This window comes from Stegodyphus dumicola, chromosome 3 (genome assembly GCF_044657685.1).
Source record: "Stegodyphus dumicola isolate Sdum_Otavi_A_Nest chromosome 3, ASM4465768v1".
In the NCBI taxonomy this organism is placed as follows: domain Eukaryota; kingdom Metazoa; phylum Arthropoda; class Arachnida; order Araneae; family Eresidae; genus Stegodyphus; species Stegodyphus dumicola.
The window spans coordinates 157,693,748-157,715,029 of NC_140770.1; the positions used below are offsets into that span (position 1 = coordinate 157,693,748).

Genomic DNA, 21,282 nt, shown 5'->3' on the forward strand with positions numbered 1-21,282 from the left:
TTTGAAAAATGTTTTTATTTTTCTACAACACCTATATCATTCCAATGAATTTCGACTCCGATGTTGACGAGAATAAAACAGCGGACAATGTAAGGATATACTCCAAAAGCCTGGAATTTTAAGATAAGTACTTTTCTTTCATCTAAACTAAATCAAATTTCTATAAATAAGTGCCTTTAAATCAATAAATCTTAATTTTCCATCAGTTTAAAGCATTAAAAAATACTGGAAATTGCCATTGCTTGTGGCTTCCTTTGTCTATCAACTCCAAACAGACGCCAACGTTATCAGTTCACGTCTGTCAACACTTACAAGGCCCTTAAGGAATCTCGAGAGAGGGAAAATTTGGGGATGAGAGGGAAAATTTGGGCATCGCGCTATTTCCCTCTCGGATCTTCTGGATTCTCTTTTCTTTTTAGATCGCTTGAATATAGTTTCGCCTTTAAGGGGCGAATTCAAGTGCAACGCTCTGATAAATTGCAAATGTTAGCTCGCAAAGGGCGTTCCTGCTATCGGCTGCTAAAGTCGAATTCAAGTGCAACGCTTTACCGCTCTGGTAACTGATGACGTCAAAATTGCAATGGGGAGCTGGTTTGCTGTCGTGCCAGGAGAGCTTGTCCGACAAACTACATCAATATCCAATGAGACTGCGTGTCGATGTAAACAGAAAACATCAGTTCCCATGATTTCTCTGAGCTTATGGTCAAGTGTTTACTGCGTTGTAGTGTTGTGTAACGAATTGTTCCAGTCCTGAAAACGAAAGAAATATATTTCTTTTAATGTGTACAACATGTATTTAATGTGTACAACTTTATTTACTTTATCCTATAGAAAATTCCCTCCAAAGTAAACTACAGCAACAGGTGTGTGTAAAATATATTTTACTTTTCATACAAAAATCCTTGCTTTTTCAAATATAAACCAAATTTTTTTCCCATTTTCAAATTACAGCATTTGATTTTAATTCTTCTAATAGTAAGTTTAATTTACAATTCAAATTTGTGTTATATTTTTATTGTTTAATGCAGATGCATGATTCTTCAGTGACAGTAGGCATGTTTACCATATGAAAATTAACTAGTTCTTGAATTACATAGTAATTAATAAGCCCATCTATCTACAAGCAGATAAGCCTGCTGAACACCGCTATCCCAGTCTCTCTTTAAATCCAGGTGAAAAAGCTGGCTGCATGAGTGTTTTCTTCATTTTTTCAATGTATAACATGAATACTAAGTTTTACTTAGTCTTCCACGCAGGCATTCCTTCCCTTAGACATTCATTATGTGATGAAACAGTTAAGAGCAATTTTTAGATTTATATTGTACATCGTTGGGAAAATATAAAAATGAAATTAAAGGTATTTCAATGTAATACAATAAATAAAAAATTATATGAAACCCTGATAATTCTAATGTGATATTAATGTAATATATACATCCAGAGTAAAGGTTAATTTATAAATTATGCTTTGTGTTCTGCTCATTATATTGTGCATTTACAGTACACTTTCTTCCTCTTAAGTGAAAGTTTGGACCCATTCTCATTTGATATCAGTTATGTTCAGATTTATTTATTTCATAAAATTTCAAAAAACAATTTTTGGCTATTAAAAGCTACAAGTGCAGAAACAAAAGCTTAATTTCTTTACTGTAACTGTGTCATGCTTCTCTGCTGATAATGAAAGTCGTTTTTTAATAAGATTTCTTTCATTGCATATATTAATTATATCTTTTACCATACTGGTTGCCATCTTTCATTGTGCATTCTTCAATATTTTTTGGTACTTAACGTATTAACACAAACACCTGGATCAGTTTGGTGGTCTTTATAAATGAAAAGAGAAAAATACTTATCAGGAGAAGTACGTTGTTTTTGCAGCTTGCTTTTAGCATAACCAAACTATCAATATTTATCTAAGTTGGCAAAATGTTATCAACATATCAAAGGAAAAACATTTAACAAATTTTAAAATACTAATTTCAATTATTAAATAAAAATTATATGATAGTTTAAAAAAAATACATTTTCCACAAATTTTTTGTCTAATTTTTTAGCACTTGTGCCAAGTGATCTGTTTTCACTTAAAAAAAAAAAATCAGAGAATTACATAAACTTGATACTGCATGCCTTGTCTATGTACCAAATTCATCTCATAGTTGTTTCCATTAGAAATTTTTGTACTAAAATGTTCTATTCCTGCAGAACTTTTAACACAGCTTCGTCTTTTGATGGTAAGTTCCACAAGCAGTATTTTAAATCTGAAATTAATCTAAAACAACTATTCGTATCTAAAATCCATTGGAACTTGAAATACAACATAAGAAACACATATGAAAATGGTGACATTGCTTGAATGAAAAATTGTCATGAGCATGTTACCTGAAAAATTTTGATACATAATCGTTGTCACAGTTTGGCACATTTTTGAAAATTTGGTAACTTTTATTAAGCTGGTTTCAATAATATGCAAATATCTTTTATTCTTATGATTGCTTCATTGTATACTTTTTCCCTTTCCCTAGAGTGCAGTACAATACCACAAGTTTTCCAGCCAAATGCGGTATGCATTTAAAGTTTCTATACATTTATATAAATTTTAAGAGAGTAAAATATTGACAAAAACTGCTTTAAGTTTTCAACTCTTGTTTTATTTTTCATTAAAAATATGCTACCATTATGTATAATTCATTTTTTTAATGTAAATGTTTTTAAGTATTTGTAGGATAAAGGCAAATTACGCTTATTCATTCTTTCTTTGATATAATACATGTAGCTCATTACCTGAAATTAATGTTTGTCAAATTGTTGTGCATAAATTAGAAGTATGCATGTTTCTTTTAAGTCAGTTATGTTTCAGGAACTATCTTTAATGAATTGTATAGAAAATTGTGGACGAGGTGTTAGGTGTACAGGAACGTGGTATATTATAAACATGTATAGTATCTCATAGTATATAAACTCATAACTTTGATTATGCAGTATGCTTTGTATATTATTTCTGAAAGCATGTATATTTCAATCAAGATTGTTGAGTAAACTTTTCTTGCTTTATGCTATCTCTGAAAGCATGTATATTTCAGTCAAGATTGTTGAGTAAATTGTGCTTATTTTATGCTTTTTTCTTTTTTACATTAGAAAATTCCACACCTCACGAGGAAATCTGCAATGGCATTTGGAAATGACAAGTTTGTATCTATTACATAAAATCTAATGTTTTCTGCATTCTTCTTTTCCTTTTCCTCCCAACAGAAAAACTTTAATGGTATAAATCAGCGGTTTTCAAACTTTTGACTGTAGTGTACCATCTAAGCAAAAACTGAAAAACATTAAGACTACCACTAATTTTACAATGATTATTTTTCAATTCCTCAATAGAAGTATTAAAAAAATATATATATATATATATATTGCCATTTGCACACTCTTTGTATTAAATATGTACACATAAAGAACTATTAGATTAAAAACTGATGATTACTTAATTATCAAAATTAAATTTAATTAAATTAATTATTCACTTGATTATCAAAATTTCAGTTATAATACTTTAATATTTAATTTCTTTATGTCTGCTCTTATTTCATTTAATGATAAATTAGGATCCACTTTTTATTTTGATGAGTATTTATATTTCAAATTTAACATGGAAAAAATCATTTTTCACACAAACAGGTTGTGCGAAAAAACAATACAAATTTGATAGCTTTATTTGAAATGCCTTTAAATTCTTTTTTTCGGTTCAGCCAAAAGTTAACAAGTGTGTCATTTTCTAAATCTTCAAGTCAATTTCGATCAAAGGAAATTTCTATTAACTATTCTTTTCTTTATGAGATTTTTGAATTTCATAGTTAAAAATATTTTGTTTCTTTGCATACCACCGGCTGAGAACCGCTGGTATAAATTAATTATAACAGATGTAAATTAATATTTCTCATACAAAAGAGTTATTTCAATTCTTTATTGCGAACATTATATACAAAGTAAGTCTTTTATTAACAACAAGATTTTAAGAATTTAAAATAATAATCATTAAATCCTCTTGATCTATAAACAGTCTTAAAAATTATAAAGGGAAAAAATTGAAAGTTAAAGAAATCAATATTATGAATTGTTCCTTTTTAGAGAAGTTTCATTGTTTAATTAATTATAAAAAGTGTTTTACATTATGAAATATAAAAATGAAGAATATTTGTATTTGAATGAATATTTTAAAATTTTCCCTCAGATAGAAGCTCAACTATTTGAAGCAGGAGACCGAAGAGAAAAAAGGAAGAGAGATGATATTACAGCTGCAGAAAAGGAAATAATTAAAACGCAGAAGAATATATTAATGTACTGTGTGAAATATGTGACTTGTATAAGCAATCAGTTGCAAATCAGTCTGCTGTCATAGAAAATCAAAATATAATTATTAATTTATTAAAAAAATAAATCATGCATTTCAAATATTACAGTGTTTTCATTCTTGTATGTATTTCTGCAGTGCGGGATTCATATTTTAATTGTAAAATTTACTACTTTCTTAATTTTATAAAATTTTGTGATTATAAAAATTATTTAAAAGAAATTCACAGATCCATTATATGACATAAACATTATAATAATTCTAATACCACTATTATAAGTCTCGTGAAAATATTTATGCATTTTACACAGCAATTATCTTTTTCCTGGGGGAAAATGGTAATAAGACCTGTAAGAATCTTTAGTCAATGTATTACAAATTTTAATTTTCAGATATAACACGAAATGAATTAAATTGTTTTTCAATTATGTTAATAAGTTATATGAATGAGATGTGGTATTAAAAATTTCATTTCTTTTTATCGTTGAAGAAATAACATTCGATATCCTACAGCTCCATAACAATGGCAGATAAAATTGACATTCTAATTTCGAAGTTCTAAAAATACAGAGATGACAACTATTAAAGTATGGCTAATATCTAGTTTACAATAACAGTGTTGAGTCGCGTACTAAAAATTAAGTTAATCAAACTGTATTTATTTTCCCCCTTCTCTTTTTTTGGCTGAAAAACAATTTATTATACACTCATGATTTTACTTAAATGTATTTCTTTTAATGGCAAACCCACTGAGGTAAGTATGCAGTAAGTTATTATAGTGAATGCGTAATGATGATATAAATCTAAATTCAGCAAACAATCTTTCCCTTACTTTAATGTTTTAAAATCTAGAATTAAAAGAAAAATGTATGTTCTTTAAATAATACAAGAGGATATGGAGGCATAAATCATAGGCTGTTTATTCTTTACATATTATGCTAATCAGGAATTGGAGCAAAACCCTGCTTAATTGAAGAATACGCTTACAGGAATGGTGGAGGAAAATTTAACTGTCCAATATTTGTTTTGCCCACCCCCAAGACATAAACAGCATAGAGTGAAATAATTGTTTTTAGGAAATACATTTAAATATCTTTGACAGAATACGTCAGTTTTAATTTATACTGTAATAAATAAGCATGAAGTTCTTATGCTATTAAATGTGTATTGTCACATGGAAATTTTCTATCTTGTCCCACGGAAGGGGACGAAAGGGAAACATTTGACTTTTTGGAAGAAACTGAATTTCGGTGCAGTAAATCTTATTGCTAAGTTTAAGATAAATTAAGTGCAATGCTAATTTATAGTGACTTACTATTGTAAATCATGACTGGCATACCCAACACTAAAATACATATATATCAAGCCTATTAAGTTATTTCTGGTAGTCAAGAGTTTTTAAACATAAATGATGGAAACAAGAAATTCAGAGGGAAGAACAATAATGATAAAAGTTGTCAGTATGCATTTGAAACCAGGACTAATAAAATTATTTAGGATTATTATTATCAATTAAAATCATTTAGGGTTGTGCATTTAGTTACAGGTTTAAATATAAACCATGGCTTGTGGGTCCCCAAGAATATATTACGAAAGTAATTTTTTTCATAATATATTCTTTATTATCCATGAAGGGGGTTTCACCTTTGCCAGAGGTTCATTGTTGCCCACTTTGGGTTTTTATTATCGAGTTTCAAAATTTAAAGGTAATTCATTGTGCAATGCAATTTCAACATGCACTGACTGAAAACTTTCTGAAGGTACCAACTCATCATCTTCAAACACATCAATCTCAGGATTTTCAACATAATACCTTAAGCATATATTATGTAAAATGGCCACCAGATATGACCATTTTACATATTTTGCTTTGTGAATACAATAGTGTTCCACCAGTATCGTGCAGTACCCTAAATCTTGATTTGATCTCTATAGCTGCACGAACTTTTCTGTGCTTCTCATTATAGAGATATTCCCATGATAAAATGGAAATATAATCCACTATCTCCCAAAGATATGCACGATGCAACAAAATACTATCTAGATTTTGTTTCAGTCCACTCCATATAAATGCATCATGAGTATTGCCTGGCCATTGTCCTATAGCATAGAGAACCCTCAGACCAGCATTCCATACCTAGAAAAACATAAATCCTAAGTCAAAAGAAAGTTTCATTTGAAATTTTAATATACAGATTTTTAACATTAAATATAGTTGATATATTAATAAATCAGTCTTTTTAAGGAGTTTACTTTCCATTTTTAACAAAAATATGTCACTGTTTTTTCATTATTAAAAAATATGCAATAAAACGTTACAACACACACACACACAAAAAAAAAAAAAAAAAAAAAAACATTACAGCTACCCTTTTTTTATTAAATTGTAGTAATTATAGTAAATAGGTGATTCTAAAATTTATTTAATATTTTGTATTATTTAATATCTATACTTCACTATAATTATAGTATAGATAGCTTTTTGTTATTATTATTTGAATAATAATGAAACATTCTTGCAGTAATTTGAAATGACTATAATATTATACTTATTATCATATATTTCTTACCTTTTCACCATTAATGGAAAATTTATTTTTCCGATTAAGGAAGACAAAACAAAAATTAATATCACCACACTCGCAACATCTGCGGTTTCATTTGTATGTAACCCAAAATAATTCTTGGTAAGCTAGGTAGAATCACATTTGTGATTGCACTCCAGTTCTTTTACAGCTGGTCGAAAGAATTAACATCTACTGTATGTGGAAATAGCGAACAAAACAGTAAGAAATTGGAACAATTACCTGTGGACAACTTGTATTCATAGCATTCTAAAATGAGCTTTTGGTAAAATTTAACCGCAAATAAAACAGTAGTAAAGAACGAATGTTTTTTCACGAAGTGGGTCCAATACTTTCACAGCAGGGTTATTTCATGTATTCTGCAGAGAGACTGTTGTATGGTTTGTTGTAACTGCTGTATACAAATGTCTGGCTCAGAATTCCACAGCAGTAATTAGCACAACTTTCATGGTTGATGGTATAATATGGAGGTACCAAAAATTAGTATTATCACAGTAACTGCAAGATGGCTTATATTTCTAAAACTCAGTTAACACATTTCATGCAGAAAGAAAATATTATCCAGTTTTATACTTAAATCAAGGTCACTGAAATGTGGTAAAAGCAATCTGCTTAAGAAAACAGATGCCTCTGTAGAGGACTTTCTATGGAAAACTGGCTTTCATTACCATTATACATGGGCAAAACCAATGTCATGTAATATAATAATCTATTAGTACAGTAAATACATTTAATTTCTTTGTATTTATTTATGTCATGCTGCTTTTTGTGTAATTTAGTATGATAACCTTATAAGTTTATTTAATTCTGATCATGTTCTACGGAAGTAAGGTACGTCACCTGTTATCGAGAATATCAAGTTATTAATAGTTATGTGAAAGTCTGCAATAACTTTTCATATCATAAGAGATTTATGAATGTGTATATAACTTACATGTGTAGTTATTATGCAAGATCTATAGAAAGTATCCAAAATTACCATGACATTAATCACACTGTACGAACAGGCAAGACATTATACATTAGGAAAAAATTAACTAATATTTTGGGGGATGAAATACTATTTTACACATGGGAACTGTTTAAACAGCTGAGAAAAATTCATGGTTTTCCCCCCTACAGTTACAGAATATATATATATATATTGTTTCTTAAGAATAAAAAGTAAAGTTAAATTTAAATAATTCTCATGTGCCATTGCTGTAAAGAATGAAATTTGAATTTAACAAATATTCTCTATTCATATAAAGGTAATTTAAATTATGAAATTTTAATTGCATACATATCAAAGATTAATTATTGCTGCAAACTAATTTACTATATCACTGAAATTCTGAGAGCATATGTAAATTAAATGCACGTATCTAAAACCATGAAAAAAATATATAATATTCCAAAAAACTAATCCCAAACATATACATATATATATATATATCTCAAAGACAGGCATATGCATAATTTCTGTTAGAAAAACAATTTCTCCGAGATTACGTTTTAGAGTAATTAAAACAATAAATGGTTGATCTTTACATTAGGGTAACTGGTAGTTTGGCGACATTTTGGAGGCGATAAAGGTTACTACCTGGGACTTTGGTATTAATGTTAGCAGTACTGAGTTCCGATTACGCATTATTTTGTGTGGGGGAAATGCGAGATCATGGGATATGTCATGTGATATTAATGGACGAATTACGGTTCTTTAATCGGAAAAGGGGGGAAATCGGGAAAAAATCTGGAAATTTTGTATTTGGCTTTATTCTGTGTTGTGTGAAATAGTGTTTGTGAATTTTTGGATCCCATGGCCGTAAGTAAAGTGAATTCGAAATGGGTATTTAGTGGTATTGAAAAGGATAGTAAGAAATGTTTTTTAAGGTTGTGTGAGAGAGAAATAAACATGTTTTATTATGTTATTTATTTTACCTGGTATCTTGCTTTGAAAGATAAGTATGATTTTAAAGATTCTGAAAGAGAATGAAGAAAAGTGTATCCGCCACGTAATGAAGATTCTGAAGGAGATTAGGTAAGTTAGTATTTTTAATTATTTTTATGCATTGTTGGAAATGTAAGGTGGAAAGGAATTTGGTATTATTGGGAAAATTGTTATTAGCAATGATTTAGTTTAAAGTAATTAGGATTGTAAGGTAATTTTTATTAATTGAATGTATGTGCTCATGTATATTTTAAGTGGTGTTTTTGAATTTAATTATATTTTAATGAAATGATAATTATTTTGTGAATTTTATACTTGTAGGAATTTGGTGTATGTTTAAGTTGAAATGAATGTGCATGGAAATAATTTAAATATTTGATAATAAATATTTGTAATGCTTCATGTATGAATTCGTTGGTGACGTGTATAATGTAATAGATGATTTAGAGGTAAAAGTTTTTGGATATTTTATTTATTTTATATGTGGAAATGTTCATATTTGTAAAGGGTAAATACTTTTTCGCGATCAGGTAATTTCATATATGTTCTTTTTACCGGGTTTAAAGATTGAGAAAATTGTCATGTATTTTCGTGAAATTTTTCGAATTTATGAGAAAAAAGCAGTGTTAATGGATATAGTGAAGAGTGTGCGCAATGCCATTTTTGTGCAATTCTGGGATGTTTTTTTAAGTAAAAATAAGTCGACGTGTACATGGTTCAGTGATATTTTAATGAAATGATAGTTATTTTGTGAATTTTATGCTTGTAGGAATTTGGTTTACGTTTAAGTTGAAATAAACGTGCATGGAAATAATTTAAATATTTGATACTAAATATTTGTAATGCTTCATGTATGAATTCGTTGGTGACGTGTATAATGTAATAGATGATTTAGAGGTAAAAGTTTTTGGATATTTTATTTATTTTATATGTGGAAATGTTCATATTTGTAAAGGGTAAATACTTTTTCGCGATCAGGTAATTTCATATATGTTCTTTTTACCGGGTTTAAAGATTGAGAAAATTGTCATGTATTTTCGTGAAATTTTTCGAATTTATGAGAAAAAAGCAGTGTACACGGATATAGTGAAGAGTGTGCGCAATGCCATTTTTGTGCAATTCTGGGATGTTTTTTTAAGTAAAAATAAGTCGGCGTGTACATGGTTTATGTGTATGTGTTATTTTGAAAAACGCGTAAGGTGTATGGTATTGTGCACTTTTTCTGAATTTTGCAGTGAATATTTGTCATGATTAAGCAGTTTTGTTTGATAAAATTTCTAGCTAATTCGGCTAGTAGATTGTTGGAAGAAGTGTTCAGTAGATAAGAAGAAAAGAAACATGTCTTTACTTCGTGAAGACAAAATGGCGGCGGGGAAAAAAAAATAGAGGGTTGCTGTAGGGGAGTTGGTCGCCAAATTTTCGCCAAAAAATCGCCAAGTTACCGTAATGTAAAGATCAACCCAATAAATTAATGGTGATATTATTACTGCATTCCAAAATTCGCAGTAATTAACGATTTCGATCATTACTATGGAAAAAAAAAGGGGGTTGAAAAAGAAAGAATCCTGATACAATAACATTAAAAATTTGTGTGTTTACGCATAAAAATATATAACATTCTCAAATAGGTCATTTAAGCATAGTCTTTGATTCGGAAACATTTCCAGAAGTATTTCAGTTTTCATAATTTGAAGTAAAAACAAACCTGCTTTTGCAGAGAATATCCATTGGCAGTTGCCTTCAGAAAAGGTTTCAATTCATTGAAGCAAACCGATTTAATCTGAATCAACTGATGAATTCACGCTCCACCATTTCAAAAGCATTACGACTGTCTCTTAAATGCCAAGGGATTCGATCAGCATTTCTCCGATTTCTTAAAGGTCTGAGCAAAATCACTTCATCCATCTTGTTTACAGTCGCTGTTAAGAGTTTGCGGCAGGTCAGGAGTAGCCGCAAAATTCCTGTGACGGTAACCGCAAAATTCCTTCACTATATCCGTGTACACTGCTTATGGTAGTGACGTATTTTCAGTAGGCGTGTCCGAAAAGCGTTGCACTTGAATTCGGTTTTGCAATGCAAGTGCGATTACCATGACAAGCGTTGCACTTGAATTCGCCCCTAAATAATATTATACCTCACCGATTTTTTCTCATACTGTTCTTTGCTATCTGTTAAATGTCCATATGTAAGGGATGGTTTATTCTTCACCGCCTTAAATGAATTCTTAGAACTATGAGCTTATATAAATAACAGTGTGCCTCATTGTGTTATACTAACATTAATTAACTAGTAATAAATTATGATAGTAAAATAATTAATCTTGTAATAAATTATGATAGTTAAATTAATAAATACTGTTTAATTTGTGTTTTTAATACATATACTAAGTAATTTACACACACACACACATATATATATATATATATATATATATTGGTGTGTGCGGTTGTGGTTTTGCATTGTATATGGTTCTATATTGTTAGTCTGCTGCTGTTTTTTGAAAAATGTATGAAAATGTTGAGAATGAAAGTAGCATAAGTTACTTTGATTAAATTATTATATACTTTTGCTTGATGACCTTTGTTGATATCTCAGGATGCAAGCATATATATTACTTTATATTCCATGCTAATTAGCTTAATACGAAGCATTTTAACACCGTCAATATTTGTTTTCTCCCCAGTAACACATCTATTCACCATTACCAAACACACTCACTACACACACACATCTGTGAGACACTATTTATTGTAAATGAAGACAGTTTCTTCTCCTTTTAACTACACTCATGGACACAATCGTATTTTAGGATATTTTCTACTTCTTTTCCTTTTCTTTCTAAAGGCCCTTTTTTTCCCCTTCTATTATTTTTGGGCCATTTATTTAAAATTTTGTCCCATCTTTTCTTTCTGGCCTTTTGACTCGTACAAGATGTACGAAGTTCCTTTTTACTCTCCTCAAATACGAAATTGCCCCTCTTTCTATATACCTTTCCTTCGCACCTATGCTTGATTTTTCGCCCATCGGTGCAGAAAGACTTAGCGGGTGCAAAACAAGACATCTGTCTACATTGTCTGTCTGTCTGTCTTAATGTAGAATAAACGATGTTTGTGTACATCTTGTAATCATCACTGAGCACGTACCCAACACATATAAAATACAACACATGGCGCAGCTCGTCGTTGATTAAAAAAAGAAAATCTTTTTGAAGAACCATGCAGCCTCGGTAAAGATGTTCTAAACAAAAACATCATGGGAAGTTGTTTACTGTGAAATCGAAACTTATATCGCTGGTAAGTGAGTTGTTTATTTTTATTGGAAGTGGGTAAAAATACGTATATATAAACTATTTAAAGCCCTAAATTAAATATGGATGGATTAAAGCCACCAAGTAATCTAAGTTTCGAAGGAAATTTAAGCGAAAATTGGAAGAAATGGAAACAAAAATTCCAAATTTATATGTTAGCGTCTGGTGGTATCACTAAATCACCTGAAATTAAAGTAGCTATTTTATTGCATATAATTGGTGAAGAAGCACTTGAAAAATTTAATACTTTTAATTTAAGTGAAGAAGATAAGAAGGATGTTGACAAAGTAATTGAAGCTTTCGAAAATTGTTGCATACCGAAAGCAAACGAAAGTGTTGATAGACATATATTTTTCTGTCGAACACAACATGTAGGTGAATCGTTTGATGATTTCTTAACCGATTTAAAGAAATTAAGTAGCAACTGTGGATTTGCAGAATTAAAAGATAGTTTAATAGAGATAGTATAGTGGAATTCTAAATAAAAATCTCAAAGATAGATTATTAAGGGAAGATCAGTTAACATTGGAGAAATGTATTAAAATGTGTAAAGCTTCTGAATTAGCAGAACTTCAGCTGAAAACTTTAACTGAAGAAAATAAAATAGAAGCTATCAAACGTAATAAATTTCGACCTTCAGAGGAAAAACGTCAGCCTTGTAAGAAAGACTTTCATGTAAAACAAAAGCAACAAAGTACTAAATCTTCTTCAAACTATCAAGGAAATAAGTACAATAATCCAAAACCATGTAGAAAATGTGGAACTTTTCATAAGTTATACAACTGTCCTGCTTATAATAAGATTTGCTTGTACTGTAAAAAGAAAAATCACTTTTCTAAAATGTGCACTTTTAAAAATGTTAATGTTGTACAGAATAATTTAGAGCATGAGTTACATAATAATGGTAATGAATATATTTTAGGGTCAGTAGAAGATATAAATCCATTTTCTAAAAATAAAACTGAATGGTTTGAAAAACTAAAAGTAAACATATCTAAATATTTATTTGTTAAGTTGGATACTGGAGCTTAGTGTAATGTGCTACCATTGCCTAAATTTAAACAATTAAATTTAAGAGAGAAATGTTTGACTAAATCAAAAGTCACTTTAAATAATTACAATGGTACTACAATTGATGTAGTTGGAAAATGTAAATTATTATGTGAAACATCGAAAGGGAACAAGGATGAAATAGAATTTCAAGTTGTAGCATGTGATAAAACTGTTCCAGATATTTTAGGTTTACCTACATTGCAAAAATTAAACCTAATACAAAGGATTTGTACAGTAAATCCTGATTCTAATGAAAGGTTACCAGAAATTTTAAAAGGATATCAAGATTTGTTTAAAGGAACTGGGAATTTAACTGGATATACATATCATATTAAATTAAAACCAGGAGCTGTTGGTAAAATAGAAGTAGGAAAATTCCACTTAGCTTATTAAATCCATTAAAAAAGGAATTAGCAAGAATGGAAAAAGATGGTATTATAAAGAAAGTTAACCAACCACTGTTGGTTGGTTAACTTTGTGAATTCATTAGTGGTAGTAAGGAAAAAGAATGGAAATTTAAGAGTGTGTTTAGATCCTCAGCACCTTAACCAAAATATACTGAGAGAACATTATCACATACCAACCTTTGAAGAAATTTCATCTCAAATGACAAATGCAAAGGTCTTTAGTATTTTAGATGCAAACAAAGCATTTTGGCAAATTAAACTGTCAGATTCAAGTTGTGAATTTACTACATTTAACACTCCGTTTGGTAGATATTGTTTTTTGAGGTTGCCATATGGACTGAGTTCATCACCAGAAGTTTTCCACGGAAGTTTTTCTGAAATTTTTAGTGATTTAGAAGGAGTTCAAATATATATAGATGACTTATTAGTTTGGGGTAAAGATAAAAAAGAACGTGATTCAAGATTAAAGAAGTTGTTGGACAGAGCCAGAGAAAAGAATGTTAAATTTAATTTAAATAAATGTAAATTTGGGCTGAATGAAGTGAAATATATGGGACATATATTTTCTAAAGATGGTTTAAAACCAGATGAAGACAAAATTAAGGCTATTCTAGATATAAAACCACCAAAAAATGTGAAAGAATTAGAAACTTTTCTAGGAATGATTACATATGTTTCTAGATTTATACCTAATGTATCAGAATTGACATCATGTTTAAGAGATTTGTTGAAAAAACAAGTTATCTGGAACTGGAATGCAACACATGAAAAAGCATTTAGAAGACTAAAAGATGTCTTGGTAAATAAACCAGTTTTACAGTATTATGATATAAACATGCCAGTAGTTTTATCTGTAGATGCATCTCAAGAAGGACTAGGAGCAGTCTTACTGCAGAATAATTTACCAGTGGCATATGCATCTAAGGCATTAACAGATACACAGAAGAATTATGCTCAAATTCAAAAGGAAACTTTAGCTATTGTATTTGCGTGTGAGAAATTTCACCAATATATATTTGGAAAAAATATTACTGTGGAAAGTGATCATAAACCACTGGAATCAATTTTTAAAAAGCCATTAAATAAATGCCCTGTAAGACTACAAAGAATGCGTATAAGATTACAGCCATATCAGTTTGAGATAAAATATAAACCAGGAAAAGAACTTTTTATAGCGGATGCATTATCAAGATCATTCACTGATAAAGGATCTGATTTCTTTGAAGGAGAAATAGAAGTTCATGTTGGATTAGTTGTAGAATGTATACCAATGTCTAATGGTAAAATGGAAGTTTTTCAACTGGAAACAGAAAAAGATGAAGAACTACAAGTTTTAAGAAAATTAATTAAAACTGGATGGCCAGATGAAAAATGTATGGTTCCAGAACTGGCAAAACCATATTTTAACTTCAGAGAAGAACTATCAGAAGCAAATGGATTAATATTTAAAAATTCCTGTGTTGTTGTACCAAGAAGTTTACGAAAAGATATGTTAAGCAGAATTCATTATGGTCATTTAGGAGTAGTAAAATGCAAGATCAAAGCAAGAGAAATATTATATTGGCCAGGAATGTCCAAAGAAATTGAAGATTTGGTATTGAATTGTCAAACATGTTTAAGTTTACAAAAAGCTAATACTAAAGAACCAATGATATCTAAACAAATACCTAATGGTCCATGAGAAGTATTGGGATGTCCTAAGGAGGTTGATTCTCAGATGTCCTGAGGAGATCGTAATTTAACATCCTGAGGATGTCTTATTTAAGTCGCTATGTCCCGGGATATGACAGGATGTCCTGAAGATGTTGATTCTCAGATGTCCGGAAGAGTTCACCAGTTTCACATCCTGAGGACATTCATTCTGCATTGTCCGGAGGACTTTCGTTGTCAAACATTTTGAGGATATTTGTTCTCAAATTTACCAGTTTTAATTTTTTGACATTGCACATCTGAAACTTGCACATTATTTTATTTTTCATATGTATTTTACTAAGTTGTTTCTAAATCCTGTACATTAAAAATATTGATATGATTGATGATTTATTCTTGTTATTTTGTTATTAATTTTAACTGCTATTTTTTCTGACGTTTTTAAAAATTTATTTAGTTATGGAAAAGATTTTTTTCAATGGATTAGCATTTTCTAGAATATTTGCAAAATTCTAAATAATATATTTTTTTAATAAAAAATGTATAAATTACATGTATAATTACTTACAGATTACAAACCCTACTACAAATATAGGCAAAATTAGATATATATATATATTTAATTACGCAAACGAATTTTTTTTAAAATTTGGGTATAGAGACATTAGGTATTTTTTTGGAAGCAGGAAACATGAAAAATTAGCAACTGCCTCCGCCGGGAATCGAAGGACGGACCTCTGGAATACCGGCCCAGTGTGCAGAACCACTACACCACGAAGACACGCTAGGTGTGGTGGTGGTGTATTTAATTATGGCAAAGCACACTAGGGCTATCTGCCTAAGGGAAGGGATGTCTTCGTGGAAGACTTTCTAAGGGAAAGTGGCTCGTATACACGTTACACGTGGGGAAAACCACGAAAACACCCATGCAGCCAGCCCGTTCGCGGGATTCGAACCTCGGATCGCCCTACCAGGGTACAGCAACTTTACCGCTCGGCCGCTGGTGGGCCGAAGACACGCTACGAAAGTGGGAGAAATACCTTATATTACTTCTCTTTTTAAAGGCCGATTTTTTTTAAGGGAATCCAATCACTAAATCCTGGGTGTGGATTTACCTCATCCAACACCTTTTTAGTTCGGGCGCCACTGTAGAGACATTAAGATTTTTTTGGGAAGCCGTAGAGATGAAAAATTAGCAACCGCTTTCGCCGTGAATCGAACCACGGACCTCTGAAATACCGGCCCAGTGTGCAGAACTATTACACCACGAAGGCACGGAAGATGGAAATATAAATGCTATCCAGAAAAGTGAATTCTTTTTGCCTGAAATAACAAATTGTGCTAAATGATTAATGTTTATATCATTTTAGAAATGTCAATATTAAAGTTTCTCCTCCTTCTCTTCTTTGATTTTGAAATAATTTATAATAAAATAATATATGCATAAGTGTAATTAATGTAAAGTGTCATTCAATAATATAATTTATTTTTACTGATATTTTTATATTTCTTATCTGGGTTTTCTTTTGGTGTTAGAAGGAGGAAAAGACTGTAATGTTTTAATTAAGGAAATAATTAAAACATTACAGTTTTTTAAATAACACAGTTACAGTAATGTTTATTGAAGCAATCAGTACTGTGTGATTGCCAGTGATTGAATAATGTTAAAATGCATTGTTCATAAGGAAATCTTTGGTTATAGATTTTATTTTGACACAAGCTGAAATTTGAATTATTGGAAGCACTTTGAAAACCCGAATTATTTCCTGAATCATTAATCAGGCCAATATATAACATACAAATTTTCATACAAAATTATTTCTTTGAGCATATTATAAAGAGCTCATTTAATTTTATTATTTGTACAAATTTTAGACAAAAGTAGCATGTAACAGTTAAAGATTTATTGAAGCCTACTTGTTACTTGTGGTAACAAAGAAGTGTGAAAGATATTGCCACATTAGCGAACATGACGATCATTGATGCTTAGTTTAGTAATTTAATAATATATTGAGAAATGCTGGGAACTTTCAGAAGTAGACATTTCGGAAGTGATGAGCTTGATAAGAAATTTACATGGTTTTATTATTTATTCTTTAGTTAAGAATGGATTTTAGATGTTCATGTGAAAGAATTCTGTTTAATTATATGTGAAAGAATTGTTAAAGTTTGGCATTTAAAAAAATGAATTAATAATATTCAATTATCTTTTTATTATACATATATTACTATATATTTCTAATGTGCTATGTAAATGTCAGTGCTAAACAATTGAGATACTATTTTCTGGGCAATCTTTTCTTATACATGAAAAATTCTGATACTTTCTTATCATCTGCCCTCACAGCTTCAACTTATGCTAAAACAGCAAGAGTATGCACACAATAATAGCAAACTATGAATATGCATACCACACACATGTATTTACATGCTTTATATTTAATCTTTATTTCTGAATAGTATTCCATTGGATGAAAAATATGTGAATATTGACCCAATATATATATTTTTGTGTGTGTGCATCCTAAAATTTCTTGTTTCTTATAAAGTGCTTATTTGAATTACTACTTGTGAACAGAGCAGTAGATATGAACCGTAAACTAACCATTTTGCCAATTTTCACAGCTTTGCAGATAGTCAGAAAGCACCAAAATTTGTAATAATGTTAAGTTTAAATGATGTTCTATACTTTTGTGTTAATTTTTCTATTCTATTAATTCTATTACTGTGTTATCAAACTTTCTGCAGGAATTTCAACTGGTTAAGATGTTATTACCATGTGGAGAAGAATTTGGTTTTCAAGCTAGAAAAAATTGCAGCTGAAGGATTTTGTAGAAGGTCAGTCAAACTGGTTTTAGTTAATTATAATTTAATTTTGGGTGAAGAATTCTCAAAGTTATTTATCATAAGTGTCTAAAGGTCTTCTAAATTAAATTCTGCTTGTTTTTGAAATTTTTTATGACATTCATTCTTTGATTATTATTATTATTTTTTTTTAATTTACTAACTTATGTCCAGGCACATAATGTTGCATTTAATGCCATACCTTAAATATTGTAAAATGTTAAAATAATACATTTCACTTAAAAATGTGGTTGTGACAGTAAATTTTCTGTTACATTTAATCATATCTATAAACATTGGTATACATCATTTTTCAATAATCTGTATATTATTTTGTGCATTTCATTTACATGCAAGATCTGGCATATGACTTGCTTTTCAAACTGATAACATGGTGTAATAATGTAATCTAATGGTTAAAGTTTACTATGGAACGGGCCAAATTTAACAAATTATTCTTTGATAGAAATTTTTTCATGTGTTCAGTGTGTCTCATCTCTTTAAATTGCTAAAGTAAATTTTATGTACTTGCATTTAGGAATTTTGACTGTATCAGAGTAATTTTGTTTCAGTTATTATAACATGCAAGGGAAAAAATTCATTCATAGCTCCGTATTTAAAATTAGTTAATTAAAGTCCTTAATAAAGAGGGACGTTTTGTTGATTTTAATGTCGATAGAGTTTAATTCAAAAATATGCCACATTAAGGGTTACTTTTTAACCTAATTTAAAATTTTCATTACTTTAACATGTCCAATAATTATTATTTTAACTCCGATATTGTAATAATATCAAAATTCCTTACTTTTTGATAGGTAATCCAAATGTAAAACAAGAAAAGAAAAAATTAAAATCTAGAAGTATATTTATTTCATACCTCTAACAAATAAAAACAACGCAAGCACTTTTTACTGTCTGCCTGCATAGTGTGGCATGTCCCGTAAGACTGAGATTTGTATGGTCAAATCCATGTTTCAGTTAAAGGAAAATGCATGCACAGTCTTCTGATTTTCCCTTCGATTAAGGATTCTGTATATACTAGCATAAGAAATATATTAGTTAATGCAGTGTTATACATCAATATTTATAGACAATTATTGTGGCTATGTTTATTATAATTTTGTTCACTGTAATGGCTGGAGTGCCTAAACCATCATGCTGTGTAAACAAAACTCAAGTCTTCATCTCTGCATACTGCTCCACTAGTGTTTAAACCACTGAAATGGTGATTATGGTAGAACATCTTTGGTAAAAATTTACTCTACTGTAACCCTTGGCGAATCGTTTCTTTTTTTTATATCAAGATCGTCATCTGAGAGGATCGGCACCAATTTCAAGGTGGCCGCTACACAAAACCAAAATAAGAAGTCAAAGACATACACAAACTCTGTGTCCATGTACACATCGACCTATTAAAACAGAGAACTGCACAAACTGGGCATTGTGCACTGCCTTAACTTTGTCCATGTACACATTGATCTATTTTCACTTTAAGAAAATCAGAAAGTTAAAAATATCATAGTTACCAGAAAATATTCACCACTGTCTTAACACACAGACAACCAAAAATACATAAACAGAGAGAAATAAGTTACCAAAAATACATATTTCCTAACATAAAAACATTAAACAACAAATCTTCTAACAAAAATTAACACACAGAGACAAAAAAATAAATGAAACGTCATTTTTTTCACGTACCTTTTTTTTCACATGCATATGTTTAGGTTTCCCACCACCATCCTCCAGGTAAGCAATTCAATTCAACTTTTCGTCTCTTAGTCACCTCAGACATACTCAAACGATGGTACCCACACCAAAATAATAAATAGCATGTTCAAAATACAAGACCATACCACTTCCGTGCAACCAAACACAGCAATTGAAAAGAATGGTAAGAACCAAAAACCTGGGACCGTACAAGAGGTTTACTATTAAAAAAAGTAGCTCAAAACTAAATTTATCACAACACGTTGGCAATATTTGAAATAACTCCTTTTTATTGACAAAAAAAAAGTTTTTTTTTTTTTTCCTAAAGGCTACTTTCGCCAACATTATCAACATTAGGGTTACCAAAAAACTTATTTGACGCAATGGGCTTCCACATTTCACAAACAACCACTTTGTGATTTTTTTTCAGACAGAAACCAAGGTGTACCATACAGTAAAGATTAGCCACATCTTCATTTACTACTGTTACAAGTACTTCTTTGGTAAATTTCTGCGGTTAAATTCAAAAGTTTAAAATTGCATTAACATGATCAGATTCAGAGTCATAGTGTTTTCAGTGCTCAGGGACAACTGAAGATTTCGCGCCCCCTACTGCTTGCCAAGGATGGAAAACATTTAATTCTAAAATGTTCTAACATCAGTTTGGCACCCCTTGGATTCTGCGCCCGGGGACAGATGCCCCTCCTTCCCCCCCTCTAGCTACGCCCCTGATCAGATTTTATTTTCTGCACGTAGCTAACAATTACTTATGTGTTGTCAGATAAATGTTACCAGATGCAGTTAATTATTTTTTACTTGCCAATCTCATGAGACAAGTTTTTTTTGCTCCTGCAAGACTTTACTTTGTGTTGCAAAATAAATTCATTCTCATTCTGTTTGGACTTGCCTACACATTAAATTTAAAATAGTTTTATGAATAGGTAAGATGTGATTATCATAATTTTGTTTCTCTCTTTATCTTGGCAACTTTATATGTTGATTCAGTATCCAGGTTATTTACCAGTGGCTGATTGATAAAACTGCTCATATGTTCAGCTGGTGGTTTGAGTTTATTTTCTGACATAAAAAATTTTAAAAGGCATTCCCCCATGTTTATTTTACTATAATCGAAAAACCAAATAATTGCTACTCTGTTTATAGGTATTAAATGTTAAAATATTTTAAATGCTTCCTTTAATTTGCATTCTAATAGTCATTTGTTTAAATTTAATTATAAATTATATTCACATATAGTAATTGTGAGTGTTTTTTTATTTTAGGTGCTGTGAAAGGCAATGACAGAGATCCAATTATCAAGAGTTCTTATATACATAAGAATACATGGATATAAGATTGTTTTTCATGAATTCAAATAAAATGTGATAAATTGGATTAATAAAAACTATTTTGAATTTTGTTAAGTGTTTTTCCTCTGTTAATCATAATATAGT

The 21,282-nt window shown here is 30.0% G+C and overlaps 3 long non-coding RNA genes across 7 annotated transcripts; 2 read left to right on the forward strand and 1 right to left on the reverse strand.

Moving 5' to 3' along the window:
- The first annotated feature begins 654 nt into the window (after positions 1 to 654).
- Positions 655 to 4,448, forward strand: LOC146998157 (uncharacterized). 5 transcript variants are annotated; one of them, XR_015040336.1, is made up of 4 exons: positions 655 to 863; positions 2,523 to 2,560; positions 3,136 to 3,185; positions 4,226 to 4,448. It is a non-coding gene; the product is annotated as an uncharacterized LOC146998157 (long non-coding RNA). The 5 variants fall into 5 exon arrangements; XR_015040334.1 differs by having other exon boundaries at positions 658 to 863; positions 4,230 to 4,448; XR_015040338.1 differs by lacking the exon at positions 3,136 to 3,185.
- Positions 4,303 to 10,754, reverse strand: LOC146998158 (uncharacterized). Its single transcript, XR_015040339.1, has 2 exons — positions 10,566 to 10,754; positions 4,303 to 6,482 (listed from the first exon to the last, which is right to left on the reverse strand). It is a non-coding gene; the product is annotated as an uncharacterized LOC146998158 (long non-coding RNA).
- Positions 10,755 to 11,951: 1,197 nt separating this feature from the next.
- Positions 11,952 to 21,282, forward strand: LOC146998159 (uncharacterized). Its single transcript, XR_015040340.1, has 3 exons — positions 11,952 to 12,153; positions 18,026 to 18,115; positions 21,112 to 21,282. It is a non-coding gene; the product is annotated as an uncharacterized LOC146998159 (long non-coding RNA).